Here is a 15,118-nt window from a genome sequence, read left to right as displayed (position 1 = left end):
ATCAAATGCTAGATTACTATAATCATTGCTGTATGTCATGTATGTCTACTGTATTCCACTGATCCACCACTCTATTTCTTATATAAGGCCAAATGGTTTTAATGAGTGCTGTTTTATCATATAGTTTTAGGTCTGATACTGCTAGGCCATCATCCTTTATATTTTTTTTCATTAATTCCATTGATATTCTTGGCCTTTTAGTTTTACTTCCTCATTACCTATTCTAATGCTTCTAGTACAATATTGAATAATAGTGGTGATGATGGGCATCCTTGTTTCACTGATCTTATTGGGAATGCATCTTCTTTCCATTATAAATAATGCTTGCTGATGGTTTTAGATAGATGCTGCTTATTATTTCAATGAAAATTTCCTTTACCCCTATGCTTTCTGGTGTTTTTAATAGGAATGGGTGCTGTATTTTGTCAAAAAAATTTTCTGCATCTATTGAGAGTATTATATGATTTCTGTTAACTTTATTATTGATATGGTCAATTATGGCAATAGTTTTCCTGACATTGAATCAGCCCTACATTCCTGGTATAAATCCCATTTGGGCATAGTATATTATTCTGCAAATAAGTTTTTGTAATCTCTTTGTTAGTATTTTATTTAAAATTTTTGCATCTATATACATTAAAGAAATTAGTCTGTAATTTTCTTTCTGTGTTTTGGCACTTCCTAGTTTAGGTATCAGTACCATATTTGTGTCATAAAAGGAATTTGGCAGGATTCCTTCTTTACCTATTTTTCCAAATGGTTTGCATAGTATTAGAATTAATTGTTCTTTAAATGTTTGGTAGAATTCACTTGTAAATCCATCTGGCTCTGGAGGTTTTTTTCTGAGGGAATTCATTGATGATTTATTTAATATCTTTTTCTAAAATGTGACTATTTAGCTTATTTCCTCTTCTGTTAATCTGGGTAATTAATATTTTTGTAAATATTCATTCATTTTGATTAGATTGTCAGACTTGCTGACAATACAGTTGGACAAAATAGCCCCTAATTATTACTTTAATTTCTTGTTCATTGGTGGTAAATTCACCCTTTTCATCTTTGATGCTGGTAATTTGGTTTTTTCTTTCCTTTTTCTATTCAAATTAATAAAAAAGGTTTATCTATTTTGTTGGGGTTTTTTTTTTCATAAAACCAACTTTTAGTTTTATTTAGTGCAATAATTTTCTTTCAATTTTTTGAGTTTCAGAATTTCTAATTTGGTATTTAATTAGGGATTTTTAATTTATCATTTTTCTAGCTTTTTTGGTTGCATGCCCAAATCATTGATCTCCTCTTTCTCCATTTTATTCTGCAACTGTTTAGATATGTAAAATTTCCCCTGAGATTTGCTTTGGCTGCATCCTACAGGTTTTGGTATGTTATCTCATTATTGTCATTCTCTTGGATGAAATTATTAATTGTTTCTGTGATTTGTTGTTGGACCCACTCATTCTTCATAATTAGATTATTTAATTTCGAATTTGTTTTTAGTCTAACTTTCCCTGCACTTTTATTGAATATATTTTTATTTCATTGTGATCTAAAAAAGAAGCACTTACTATTTCTGTCTTTCTTCATTTGATTGTGAGGTTTTTATATCCTAATACATGTTCAATTTTTGTGTAGGTGTCATGTATTGCTGAGAAAAATTTGTATTCTTTTCTGTCCCTATTTAGTTTTTTCCCAGAGATCTATTGTATCTAAGGATTCTATTAACCTCTCAAGTTTCTTTCTTGTTTATTTTGTAGTTAGATTTGTCTGATTCTATGAAGGGAAGGTTGAGGTTCCCTATTAGTATAGTTTTGCTGTCTATTTCTTCCCTTCCTATAACTGGCTTAATATCTTCTCTAAGAATTTGAATGTTATACCAATTGTTATATAGTTACTACTTCATTGTTTATGGTACCCTTCAACAAATGTATTTTTCTTCCTTATATCTTTTAATTAGATCTATTTTTACTTTTGCAGATTTTGCTTTTTATTTTTTTGCTTCAGCTGACACATAATAATTCTACTTCAGCCTTTTACCCTTACTCTATATGTACTTCTCTGTTTCAAATGTGTTTCTTATAAACAACATATTGTAGCATTCTGTATTTTAATCTTCTCTGATATTCATTTCCATTTTATGGGAGAATTATTCCCATTCCCATTCATAGTTATGATTATCAACTCTGTATTTCGCTCCGTTCTATTTTCTCTCCTGTATATACTTTTGTTCTCTCTTTCCACCATGTCCCTCATTAGTAGTGTTTTGTTTCTAATCCACCCTATCCTCTACCTGACCTACCTTCCATCATCCCTCCTCCTTTCTCTTACTCCTATCTCCCAGTGTTTCTGCCCTCCATTTTGTCCAAGCCCTCCCTTTTCCTCCCCCTTTCCCTTCCTACTTCTTTATAAGATAAGATAAATTTACTAAATGATTAAATTATTCCCTCTTTGAGCCAAAACTAATGAGATCAAGCTTCAGACAATGTTCATCCCCCTCCCTTCTTTCCCTCTCTTATAATCGTTTTTTTTGCACCTCTTCATGTGATCAAATTTGTTCCATTTTACTTACCCTTTCCTTTTCTCCCAGTACCATCCTTTTTCTACCCCTAATGTCACTTTCCTTGATATCATCACATCAGAGTCCTTTCACAACCATACTCTCTATCCTTGTGATTCACCCGCCTCTGTCAGCCCTAGTAAAGGTACAGTTCTCAAGAATTACAGATATCATTTTTCTATCTAGGGTTGTAAATAATTTAACCTTTAAATGTGTATTTTTCCCTATCTGAGCTGGGACTGAGCACCCCTTTCACCCCAGTGAGACTGACATTTCTTGAATTACTTCCAATCTATCTTGAAGCAGTTTCATTTCATCAGACTCTTTCCAGAGCTTGTTTTCATGTGGTTTTCAAGGCAAACAGAGAGCTTCAGTAGCTTCCTGGTTTTACTCTTCCATCTTGAGTTTGCTTCCAGAACTCCATTTTATACTTTCTTAAAAAACAATAACAACAACAACAACAACAAAAAACAACTGAAAAATTTAGAATTCTGATTAATGCAATGATAAATTACTAGTCGAGAAGACTAGAGATAAAACATGCTACTCACCTTCTGAGAGAGAGATGGTGAACTTAAAATGCAGAGAAAGACATATTGTTGAATCATGCCAATGTGGGAATTTGTTTTGATGAATTATTTCTATTTATGATGAGGGTTTTTTTGGAGGCATGTTGATACATACCTAAAATCCTCATTACTGGCAAGGCTGAGGTTGGTGGCTTATTTGAGCTCAGGAGTTCTGAGCTGGAATAGGCCAAGCCAGTTATTGAGTCTTCATACTGTCTGGCAAGTATTGCAAGGAGGCCACCAGGTTCCAGAAGGGGATAGAACTGGACTAAATTAGAAATGGAATGGGTTAAAAAAATATCCCATATTGGTCAGTAGAGGACTAGGGCCCTTGGATGGTTACAGAACTTCTGGACCAGATGAGGAAATTTATTTTCAATAAATTTCAAAAAAAGGCAAACTCAGGAATGAGCAAAATATCATAGTCTATAAACTTTAGCAAACTCTCCTACCTATGCATACTGTGTCCCTGGAAGAGAGTGGGTATACACTTAGAGAAATCTGCCAGAGAGGTACATACATGAATGGAAAAATCCATGGGCTTTGGGGCAATTCACAAATGGATTATAAATTTTGATGTAATATTCCTTTTAGGAACAATCATCATCCCCTGAAGCCACTTTTCTACTAGTTGATCACTTCCTGATTTTCACTACTTTTCTGATGAAAAAATAAATTTCTTAATTGATGGCTGTTCTTAGGCCTATGATGTTATTATTAAATATCACTAACCTCTATTAAACTTTGTCTCCATAATCACCTCCCTTCCCCACTTTCTGCCTTTTGATAACTAGCTCATTAAGTTCAATAGACTTTTTACCTCTACTATAAAATCTTCTATTTTCTTACATAGATGAGTTGGTTCTCTTAACTGTGTCACTGTAGCTCCCTTAATCTGTTTCTTTTGAGCTAATGAATCTGTGCCAAGTTCTTTTCATTCACAGCTACCCTTAAGAGGATGCTGATAAAACATTATGCTGTTGCAGTGATAGTCACTTCCCTTTTAACCAGAGTTTCTCAGGTTGGTCCTCTGTACAGTTCAGAGTCAGCAATTCAATCACTAGGAATCTGATTGGTCCAATAAACTTTTAGCTGGTGAAACAATTTCTTACAGTAAAACAGAGTCCATTACAAAATAGATGCAAAGCTCATCTCTGCCCTAACTCTGACCCTTTTTCTTCCTCTTAAACCAGAGAAATATTAGAGAGCAACCAGCCCTCTTAGATTTTCTCTCTCTCTCAAATATAAATTTGATAATACTAGAAGGAAAAGAACTTCAATAGCAGTAAAATTAATCTATCTTTCAGTGAATTACAGAAACTGTTTCAACTATTTCTCCAATCAACCAAACCAATGTCTCTTTCAATTACCGACTCCCAGCAAAGTAGTTGAAGCCTTCTTAGTTTCCTCTTCCACTAGCTTTTTCATAGCTTACATTTTAAAATATTACATATGATTTAAATCAAGGCCCTTTGTTGGTCAGTGTTTCATCACATTAGTAAACCTCAAGAAATCTAGCTTTATCTCAAGTATGTACCCAATAATTTTTATTTAATATTCTCTTAGTCACCAGTTATTTCCTATACCTTTTCCTCAGAACCTTCTAAGTTTAGATGAAAAAATTCACATGTAAATAAAGAAATGATCATTTCCTAAATCATCATTTATTCAGTTTTTTTATACAAATAGATCCTTTCAGTATATTTGTCTAAGGGGGAAGTTCTTTATATAATCTTCACAGTATATGTCTCATTCACATTTTATCCAAGACATTTTCTTCACAAGTTGATTTCCCCTTCACAAAAGTTTTTTTTTCCTCTTCCTTTAAGCAACAAAATTGTTTACAAGTTAAAGAAATAATGCCTTTCATCAGGATACTAGAAGATTGGAGAATATAACCTATAAATATCAGTTAAAAAAAACTGAGATTATGCAACTAGAGAAGAGGATACTTGGAGAGGTGAGGGGGAGAACACTATGACTATCTGCAAGAATTTGAAGTGTTGTCATTTAAAAGGAGGTTAGATTCATTCAGACTTCCTACAGTGGTACAAAGTCTGGAACAATGGCTAGAATCTGGAGAAGGGCCAATTTAGGCTTTACATAATAAAAAACCTTTAAATAATTAGAGCTGACTGAAAATAAAATTGCTCTAAGACTAGTGAGTTCCTCCTCCCTGGAAGCCTTTAAACAAAAGGTGAATGATCACTTGTAAGTTATAGCAGGGATCCTTGTTCTGAGGTATGCCTTAGACTCATTGATTTATGTTCCTTTAAGCTCCAAAATTCTGCACTTTTGTGATTCTAAGATTCTGGGAAAGCATGCTGGGGAAAATTCCTTGAAGAGAAAGAGTTCTGTGGGGTTTCTAAGTTCTGAATCAGTGTGATTTCATCTGACACAGCAAACTATAACCATTACTGCTCTCTACTAACGAAGAATTGATTTAAGCCAATATTATTTAATTCAATATTTCCTACTTAGAGACTAATCTTTCACTTCTTAGGTAAGCTGAACTCTCTTTAACTACAAAGGAAAAGAATTTCCCTAAGGAACAGAATTGTATTTGTAGGTTTCCTATTCTCTTTTATCTCTGTACATGGTTCTAATTTCTTAATGTTTGCAAATCTCCACAAAATCCTCTAAGTGGCTATTCCATGATAGCTTGGATAAATATCCCTTCCATTTATTCCAACTAACAACGTAATTTTGGGGAAGAAAAGTCATGGCGTATTTCAGAGAAATAGCTGTTAATGAGTATTGTCAGTTCAGAAATGCTGTTGCAATAAATGGAATGCATTTAAAATGCCTTTATGTCCATTAAAGAAGATAATGTAAGAACATGGATAAAAGACTGTTCTTTGAATCTCAAAGATTTGGGTTGACACAGAGTAAATATTATGACTTTGGGTACTTAATTTATGAGTGCTCCAGATTACAGACAAGTTGCTGATCTGCATCAGTATTAAGAATTTCCATATAAAGAATTCCCTTTATCAGTATAATCACAGGTCATTATACCCTACCTCTCTGCAATCCCTACATTGTGCCTATTGCAATACTCCAAAAATTAGGCATGAAGAATTTTGTTATCGGACCAGTCATGAAGCATTTCAATCTGTGGCTAAGATGACAGGAAACAATAATGTTGAATGGGGGAAAACTGGGACACTAACACATTGTTGGTGGAACTGATCCAACCATTCTGGAAAGCATTTTGGAACTATGCCCAAAGGTCTATCAAATTATGCATGGCCCTTTGATCCAGCAGTGACTCTACTGGACCTATATCCCAAAGGAATCATAAAAGAGAAAAAAAACTGTGTGTACAAAAATGTTTGAAGCAGCTCTTTTTGTAGTGACAAGAAACTGGAAACTGAATGGATGCCCATCAGTTGGAGGATGGATGAATGAATTATAGTATATGAATGTTATGAAATATTATTGTTGTATAAGAAATGATCAGCAGAATGATTTCAGAAAAGCCTGGAGAGACTTACATTAAATGATGCTAAGTGAAGTGAATTGAACCAGGAGAAGACTGTGCATGGCAACAAGATTATACAATGATCAATTCTGTAGATGTGGCTATTTTCAACAAGGTGATTCAGGCCAGTTTCCATTATGGTTAGGAGATCCATCTGCATCCAGAGAGAGGACTTGGGGACTGAGTATGGATCACAACATAGGATTTTCACTCTTTCTGTTGTTATTTGTTTCCATTTTGTTTTCTTTCTCTTTTTTTTCCTTTTTGATTTGATTGTTAATCATGTTAATTATAGAAATATGTATAGAGGAAGGGCACATATTTAACATATTGGATTCCTTGCCATCTAGGGAAGGGGATGAGAGGAAAGGAGGGAAAAAATTTGGAACACAAGGTTTGGCAAGGTCAAATGTTGAAAATTATGTATGCATATGTTTTGAAAATAAAGTTTCAACCAAACAAAAGGGAATATGAAAAAAAATAAAAGAGGAAAAGAAAAAAAAATCTCAATCTGTTTGGAAAATGAAGAGAATAGTTATTTTTAGTAAGCAATAAAATGAAACTTATGTGTTCTCTCTATTCTGTTAAAATAAAAATATTTTATCAGCTTTTTTTTCTTTCCAGAAAGGGCAAGCCAAAAATCAGTCATTCTTTCCCTCATGGCTTGGAGGAACCTAGGCTAATACCATTCAATTGATTAATGCAAATTGACATTTCAGGTAAAAATGTCTTGGGTAAAGGTCAAGAAGTTGCCCCAGACTGGATTCAGTCTCTAAAGGGCAGATAGGAGCATTTTCTTTCATTACTATAGTGTTGCTTCTACAATATATCTGTCATTATCAGAAATTCAGCAAAGCAGACAAACTTAACCATCACTAAAAGATTAGTTTTGGAGGCTGGCTTTACTGCTTAAGAATTATATCCCCATGACAAGCATGTTTCCTCCCTCTCCTCACAGTCAGGCATCATTTCCATTCTGATTGGGTAAAGTAATGCCATGCTCAGCTATTTCAGTTGGTTTTCTAATTAGTTGAGATTATATGATCATAGCTAAGATTTTGGCAACCAGAGTCTGGAACAGACTTATTAATGATGATCAATTATAGCCAGGTGGAATTTCTGACAGCTGATTTTTACCTGACAATATGTGTAAAGCCTTTAATTAGATAAATGTAGCTAACAAGCTGACCTCACCATCTGCTCTTATTTCTCTCCCTGAGAAGAATATTTCACTACATTCTGAATTTAACTGCTATCAGTCCAGACCCAAAATTTGAGCTCTGGTCAATTGCAAACAGTAGTCTAATACTTTTTCATCTACTTATATCAATACAAATAGAAACTGTTTTCCCTAAACCAGCTGGTAACCAAGTTGATGATTTGAAAGAAACCCTTCTCTGTCAAACTAAATTAAATCATTCATGTTGCAAGCAAAAGGGATATTTAGATGAGCTCCCTTTCTGTTTTGCACACTGTAATAATATAGGCTAGTAGAAATACTTTACTGCAGAGAAGGTAAAAAACTGGTAGAGTTAATGAGGATATGGTGAAGTAACAGCAACAATAAAAATAATATTGCTGCTATAATATCACAAGGATCTGCAAACAAATACTAAATCTATTCCACACCTATATCTCGGCCTCAGTATAAGAAAAGTCTGTACTCCTTGGGACCGCTCTATAGTTTTCAGGGAGGATCTCATAGTAACACATATGTTGTTGCAAGTTATGATATACTGGGAATTCATCTCCAGATATATTTTTATTTGACTATGTTGGCTGTAATTTGTAGAATTTAAAAATTCATAGAGCTAGAAGGTTGCTTATCATCTATTCTGAACTTCTCATTTTGTGAATGGGCTAAATTACATCCTCAAGGTCACACACCACTAAATAGCAGTAGAAATGGTAGAAATAGGGGCAGTTAGGTGGCGCAGTGGATAGTTCGGAGGACCTAAGTTCAAATGTGACCTCAGACACTTAACTCTTCCTAGCTGTGTGAGCCTGGGCAGTCACAACCCCAATTGCCTCAGGAAAACAATGGTACTAAAAACCAGATCCTAATTTCCTAGTCCAGTACTGTTTCTGTGTCAATCCAGGAATGCAACAATGGTTCAACATTAGGCAAATAAATAATATAATCATATTAAAAACAAAAACATCCAAACCTATATTATTATATTAATATAAAAAATAGACAAATTACAACATTCATTTCTGCTTTAAAAAAAAAGTCTAAAAAGTACAAACAGGATATAAGTGGAAGCTAGCATTATATGCAATGGAGAAACAGTAAGAACATTTGCAATAAATGTAGGAGTAAAGTAAGATTGTCCCTTTCCCTGATGTAACTTTATATAGTTCTTAAAAATACTAGTAGTAGGAAAAAAGAAAAGAGGAAAAAATTTAAAGCACAAAAATAGACAAAGAGGAGACAAAAACTATCTCTACTTGATGATGACATGATGATTTATTCTGAAAATCTTAGGAAATTAGCCAAAAAATTAATTGTGACAAAGTAGCAGGTTACAAATTAAATCAATAGAGAATTAATAGCAGTCTTATTCAATTATAACAAAATCCTGAAGGGAATAAAATTATAAACGTATATTACAAACATTTATTAAGCATCTGCAATATGTACTATGTTAAGAGCTAGAAATAAGGGGAAAAAATAGGCAAAATACAGTCCCTGTTTTCAAAGAAACTCTCACTCTAATTGGGGAAACAAGAAGTAAAGGAATATATATATGACAAGCTGTGCACCAAGTACAAAGAAAGTAACTAAGAAAGAGAAGGCATTAAATTTTAGAAGGGTCAAGGCAGGCTTCCTTTAAAAGATGGGCTTTTAACTTGGAATTAAAGAAAGCTAGGAAAGCTGTAGGCAGAGTTGACGAGGAAGACTGTTTTAGGCATGAGGGACAATCAGAGAAAATGCTAAGAGCTGAATTATCTTGTTCACTGAACAACCAAGTAGCCAATGGCACTGAATCAGTCTCTGAAAGGTAGTAAGTATAAACCTGGAAAGGTAGAAGAGGACTGGATTATAAGACTTTAGATGCCAAACAAAGTTTTTTATGTTTGATCCTGGAGGTGATAGAGAGTCACTGGAATTTGATAAAGAGGTATGATATTGCTGAACCTATACTTTAGGCAAATCACTTTAGCACATAATGGATGATGAATTAAATTTGAGAATTATCAGCATAGAAATGGTAATTAAGTACATGGGAACACATGAGATCATCAAGTAAAATAGAAAAGGAAGAGAAGAGGACCCAGAATGAAACTCTGAGGAACACTGTCAATTAAATGGTATGATCCTTCTAAAAAAGGAGGCTGAGAAGGAGAGGTAGGCTGAAAGGTAGAAGAAGAACTAGGAGAAAATGTTATCCAAAAAATCTAGAAAGAAAAGGATTTCAAGGAGGAGACAATGATCAACAGTGGCAAAGATAATGTCAACATGTCAATGAGATCAAGGAGAATTAAAATTGAGAAAAGTTCAATGGATTTGGCCCTGCTATACAAGATATATAGAGAACTAATTAAAAATATACAAAACCAAAATCCATTCTCTGATAGGTAAGTGGTCAAAGATTATGAAGAAACATTTATGAAGAAAAATCACAAAATATTAAAATTGCATAAAGAAATATTCTAAATCACTAATAAAAAAGAAAAACAAAACTTTGAGGTTTTATCTCATACCCAGCAAATTGGCAAAGTTGAAAAAAGATGGGAATAATTAATGTTGGAGCAGTTGTGTGAAGACAGGCATTGTGGGTGTAGCTGTGACTTGTTCTAACAATTCTTCAAGGAATTGGGAATTATGCAAATAAAGTGATGAAAATGTTCATATTCTTCAACCCAGAGATTCCAATGTTAGGAATTTATACCCAGAAGGTCAATGATAAAAATAAAGTCCCATATATATTCAAATATTTACAGCGTTGATTTTATAACAGAAAAGAATTAAAAATAAAATTAATACTTATCAACTGGGAAAAGGATAAGCAGAATTGTAGTACTTGGATCTAATGAAATATTACTGTTCTGTAATAAATGTTAAATATAATGAAAACAGGAAAACATAGAGACTTACACAATTTGATGCAGAGTTAAGATCATTATAATATGAATGGAAAGAACTATAAATCAATTTAATGTTCCAAAATTACAAAGAATAAACATGGCTCCAAAGAAGGGGTATGAAAAGACACCTTGACTTCACTCCTCTGCAGAAGTAAAAAATCAATGAATATTGTGTATTATATATATTTTCAGACTTCTTAATTTATTGATCAACTTTGCAGGTTTTTTCTTTTTTCTTTAAAAAAAAAATTACTTATTTTATTTCACCTAACAGAACATAAACAGTGCAGTGGATAGAGTACTAGACATATAGTCATAAAGTCTATCTTCTGATAATTACTAGTTATGTGACCCTAGATAAATCACTTAATCTCCATCTGAATTAGTCTTCTCATCTGTAAAATGGGTAGCACCTACCTCCCAAAGTTGTTATGAAGATACAAGATATTTCTAAGACATTTTACAAACTTAGGCTACTATATAAATACTATTATTATTATTCATCATTATTACTAATAGTAATGGTATCTTATGGGATGGCTGTTTTGGAGGGAGAGGAAAGGGATAGTGGGAGAAATTTTAATCATACAAAAAAAGTATCAGTGAAAATTTATTTTTAAAAATTGTAAACTACATAAATGTTTATGTTTACCTACTGGGGACTAGATAAATAAATTCTGGGACATAAACATGATGGAAGGTTATACTTGTAAGAAATGATGAATACTGAGAAGCACAAAATTTCTATAAATCATCAATATTAATAAGCAACTACCATGCATCCAGCACTATGCTAAGCTCTGGAATTCAAAGAATGGCAAAAAAAAAAAAAAATGATCCCCCTTCTTCAAGGAATACACATTCTAATGGAGGAGATTATTGTTTATCCTTTATTTTCTAAGGGGATCCCTGATGAAGGATGATATCATAACTTGTATGTGAATATAGATTTAAGTAAGGTAGAGTTGCACAAAGTATATAGCCTCTCTCTTCCTGGGTTAAGGATTTTCAGTGGCAGGACAAAAGTCAAGATGACTGATGTTGATCCAAGAGATAACATGCAAATAATATACAAATAAGAAGTTAATGGAGTTAACAAGAATAAATGTCAGAGAAAAGGTACTAGTACTATGTAGAAATGGGGAAGTTTTCTAAAAAAGGGTGATATTTTAGTTGCTACTTGAATGAAACTAGGAGACCAAAAGAAGGAAAATATTCCACATAGGGAAGACATCATTGAAATTTCATGGAATTAAGACTTGGAGTATCTTATATTAGCAGCAAGGAGACCAGTGTCACTGGATTTTAGAATGTGTACAATTAATGTTTAAGAAAACTTGAAGAGATGAAAGGAGGAAGGGGAAAGAAAACTAGTTATAGAGGATTTTTAAAAAGCCAAATAGATAATTTTATATTTAATTCTGGAAATAATAAGAAGCAACTGGAGTTGCTTTTAGTGAGGGAGGATGTGATAACATCCATGTTTTAGGTAGATCACTTTGCCAACTGAGTTGAAGTTATATTGAAGAGATATCAGTAAAGGTCTGGACATGGGATGAAGAGGACTAGAGAAGGTTAGAACAAAAAAAAGAGGCATTTATAAAAGATGTAGCAAAGATAGACTCTACAGACTTGCAAAATTTGGATAGTAGAGGGTGAGTGAGGAATAAATTATTAGCTTGGTAATTAGAAAAATAGTAGTACCCTTAACAGTAAGTAATAGAGAACTTAGGATCAGGATAGATGAAGCTATTGAGTTGGTTTTTTTTTTTAAGACATCCAGGGGACTAATAGTTTGAAATATTTAATAAGCAATTGGACTAGACTAAAGGTTAGATGAGAGATTAGGGTTGTATAAATAGTATAAGATTCATCAATATAGGGATGGTAATTCATGGAATCTCATCATATAAACTGATTGCAAATAGAAACAAGCAGAATCAAGGAAAAATATATATGGCTACCAATAATATATAAAGAAAAGACATCACAGTATTCCAAATGTAGGCAGCCAGGTGACAGTGAATAAAGTGCTAGACTTAGAGGCAGGAGTTCCTGCATTCAAATCTAGCCTCAGTTGCATCCTAACTATGTGACTTTGGCCTTGTTTACCTCAATTTTGTCATTTGTAAAAGGAACTGGAGAAAGCAATGACAAACCACTTTGCCAAAGAAAACCCCATAAGGGGCCAGGAAAAGTCGTATATGATTGATTGAAACAACTGAATAACAACAAACACTCCAAATGTGATCTGATCAGGAAGAAGTACAGTGAGATTACAGTGGAATTATCATTTCATTATTCTTGAAAGCTATCATCTCTTGCTGCCTGAATACAATTTTCTTAGCTGCCATATCATAGCTAATTGAGGTCACTAAAATTCCCAGGTTTTTTTTTTTTCCAGAAAAATTTCCATAAGATATCTTCCCAACTAGTATTTTTGATTTTGAACTCTTGAAAGACTTTTACATTTATCTCTATTGAATTGATTGGGTCAAGTGTTATAGTCTGTCAAGAACTCTTTATGTCCTAACTCTCAAGCACTTTTTTAGTTATTCCTTCCAGTTTTGAGTGATCTACAAATTTTATATCAATGCCTTATATGCCTGTAGTCAAAGTTTTGATAAAGAATATTAAAGATTAAAGAAAGGTTTCTGAGACTTTCCATTAGATATTGCCTTCTAAGTTGACATCAAATCGGTGAGTGCTCTTTGGGTCTAGTCATTCAAAGTGTTTGGAGGCTACCCATTTGTCCCGTAAAATAGCCCTCATCTCCATTCTTTCCATAATAATAGTAAGAGAAATGTTTAAATTCCATTCAAATTCCATCATCTATAGGTTGTTTTTACCTGTCACCCCAATTACTAGTTCCTTCTTCTTCTTAGATTATCTTTCATCTACTCTATATTTTGTACATAAGTGATTATGCCGTCTCCTTTAGATTTTAATATCCTTAAAGGCAAGAATCAGTTTCACTTTTCTTCCTACTCCATGGCAATGGAGAATGGCAATAAAATTCACTTAATAAATGCTGACTGAAGATAGTATAATAACAGCAGTAAACAAATCTCTGGAGACAATGAGGGTATCTCTTCTTGAAATATTATATTGCAACAACCCATGCAATTTTGCTACTGTGAGGTATTAAACTGATGAAAAGGAAATCCTCTTTCCCCCAAGAAACCTCTGTTATCTAAGCAGTTTTAACACTGAGGTATATACATCACAGTACAATATTCTCATAATGCTGATCATCCCTTAACCACTTCATTTATCTGCCTCACAACCACAGGCATTTGTCATTAAATAGGACAGCATACATGGGACTGGGTAACATTAGTGGCTCCCAAATAAAATTCTAGCAGCTTATTTCTTTGCAAGGTTTGCTTATTGTGTATCTAGGTGGCTACATATTAAAACTGTGTTTCTAATAGCAGAGGAATGTGTCTCTCCTGATTGGTTCATAATCACTTTAGATCAGGTTCATATGCTATTGTACATTTATCAAAATTCTAATCGTGCAAAAGTTGTGTATGAAACCTTATGGATATAGGAGTGAACAAAACTTGTATGTTTTGTAAGAATTTTTTAAATTCTGTAAAGGGAAAAGGTGAGATGATGTAATATAGAGGAGTGTTGGTCTCAGAGTAATAGTAATAGTAATGATGATAACATTTATCACTTTAAGATTGATAAACTGTTCTGGAGTTCAGGTCTTGTCTTTGATATATGTGTGACTCTGGAGTAGTCATTTAATTTCTCAGTGCAGTAGGAAATTTTTTGAGATTGTCATTGGTTACGTTACTGGTTATTTGGTAGAAGATTTTTATTCAGTGGGAGCACCTTATTCCAATGAAATCCCAGGTCTGGGAGGAAAAATAAAACACTAAAGGTGCCTTGTATTTGTGTTAGAGTATTGTTAACTTTTTACTTACATGGGGTAAGCAAGCCAGTCTAAAAGAAACAGTAAGGTATCTTGAAAAACAAAGACAAGAGATGTATTTTCTGGAAATGTCAAAACACCATTACTATCATCTTAACTCCTTTCCCCCCCTCATATCCTGATAGAGATAGCCCAGGACTTTGAACCCAAAATCCTTAAAAAGAACAATGTTCCCCAAACCACTAGTTATACTTCTAATTCATCCTCCACCGCTATCATTGAAGGGAGAAATCATTGTGGACCTAATCAATACACTTTTGTTAAACACCTTCTATGTGCCAGGTGTTGGTCTAAGTCCAGGAGATACAAATAAGAATAAGAAAAATAGCTCCTGCCTTTTAGTATCTTATAATTTATTGGGGAAAGATAGCACAGAAAAGAAAATTGAAGGCAGAGGGAATTACCTGGTATAAGAGAATGGCAGAGTCCAGTTCAAGGAGTACAGCTGGAGGAAAATGAAAACTTAGTTGTATGACTTGGAA

The sequence above is a fragment of the Sminthopsis crassicaudata genome, chromosome 5 (genome assembly GCF_048593235.1).
Source record: "Sminthopsis crassicaudata isolate SCR6 chromosome 5, ASM4859323v1, whole genome shotgun sequence".
Classification (NCBI taxonomy): Eukaryota; Metazoa; Chordata; class Mammalia; order Dasyuromorphia; family Dasyuridae; genus Sminthopsis; species Sminthopsis crassicaudata.
Note: the sequence above shows the minus strand (reverse complement) of the source record.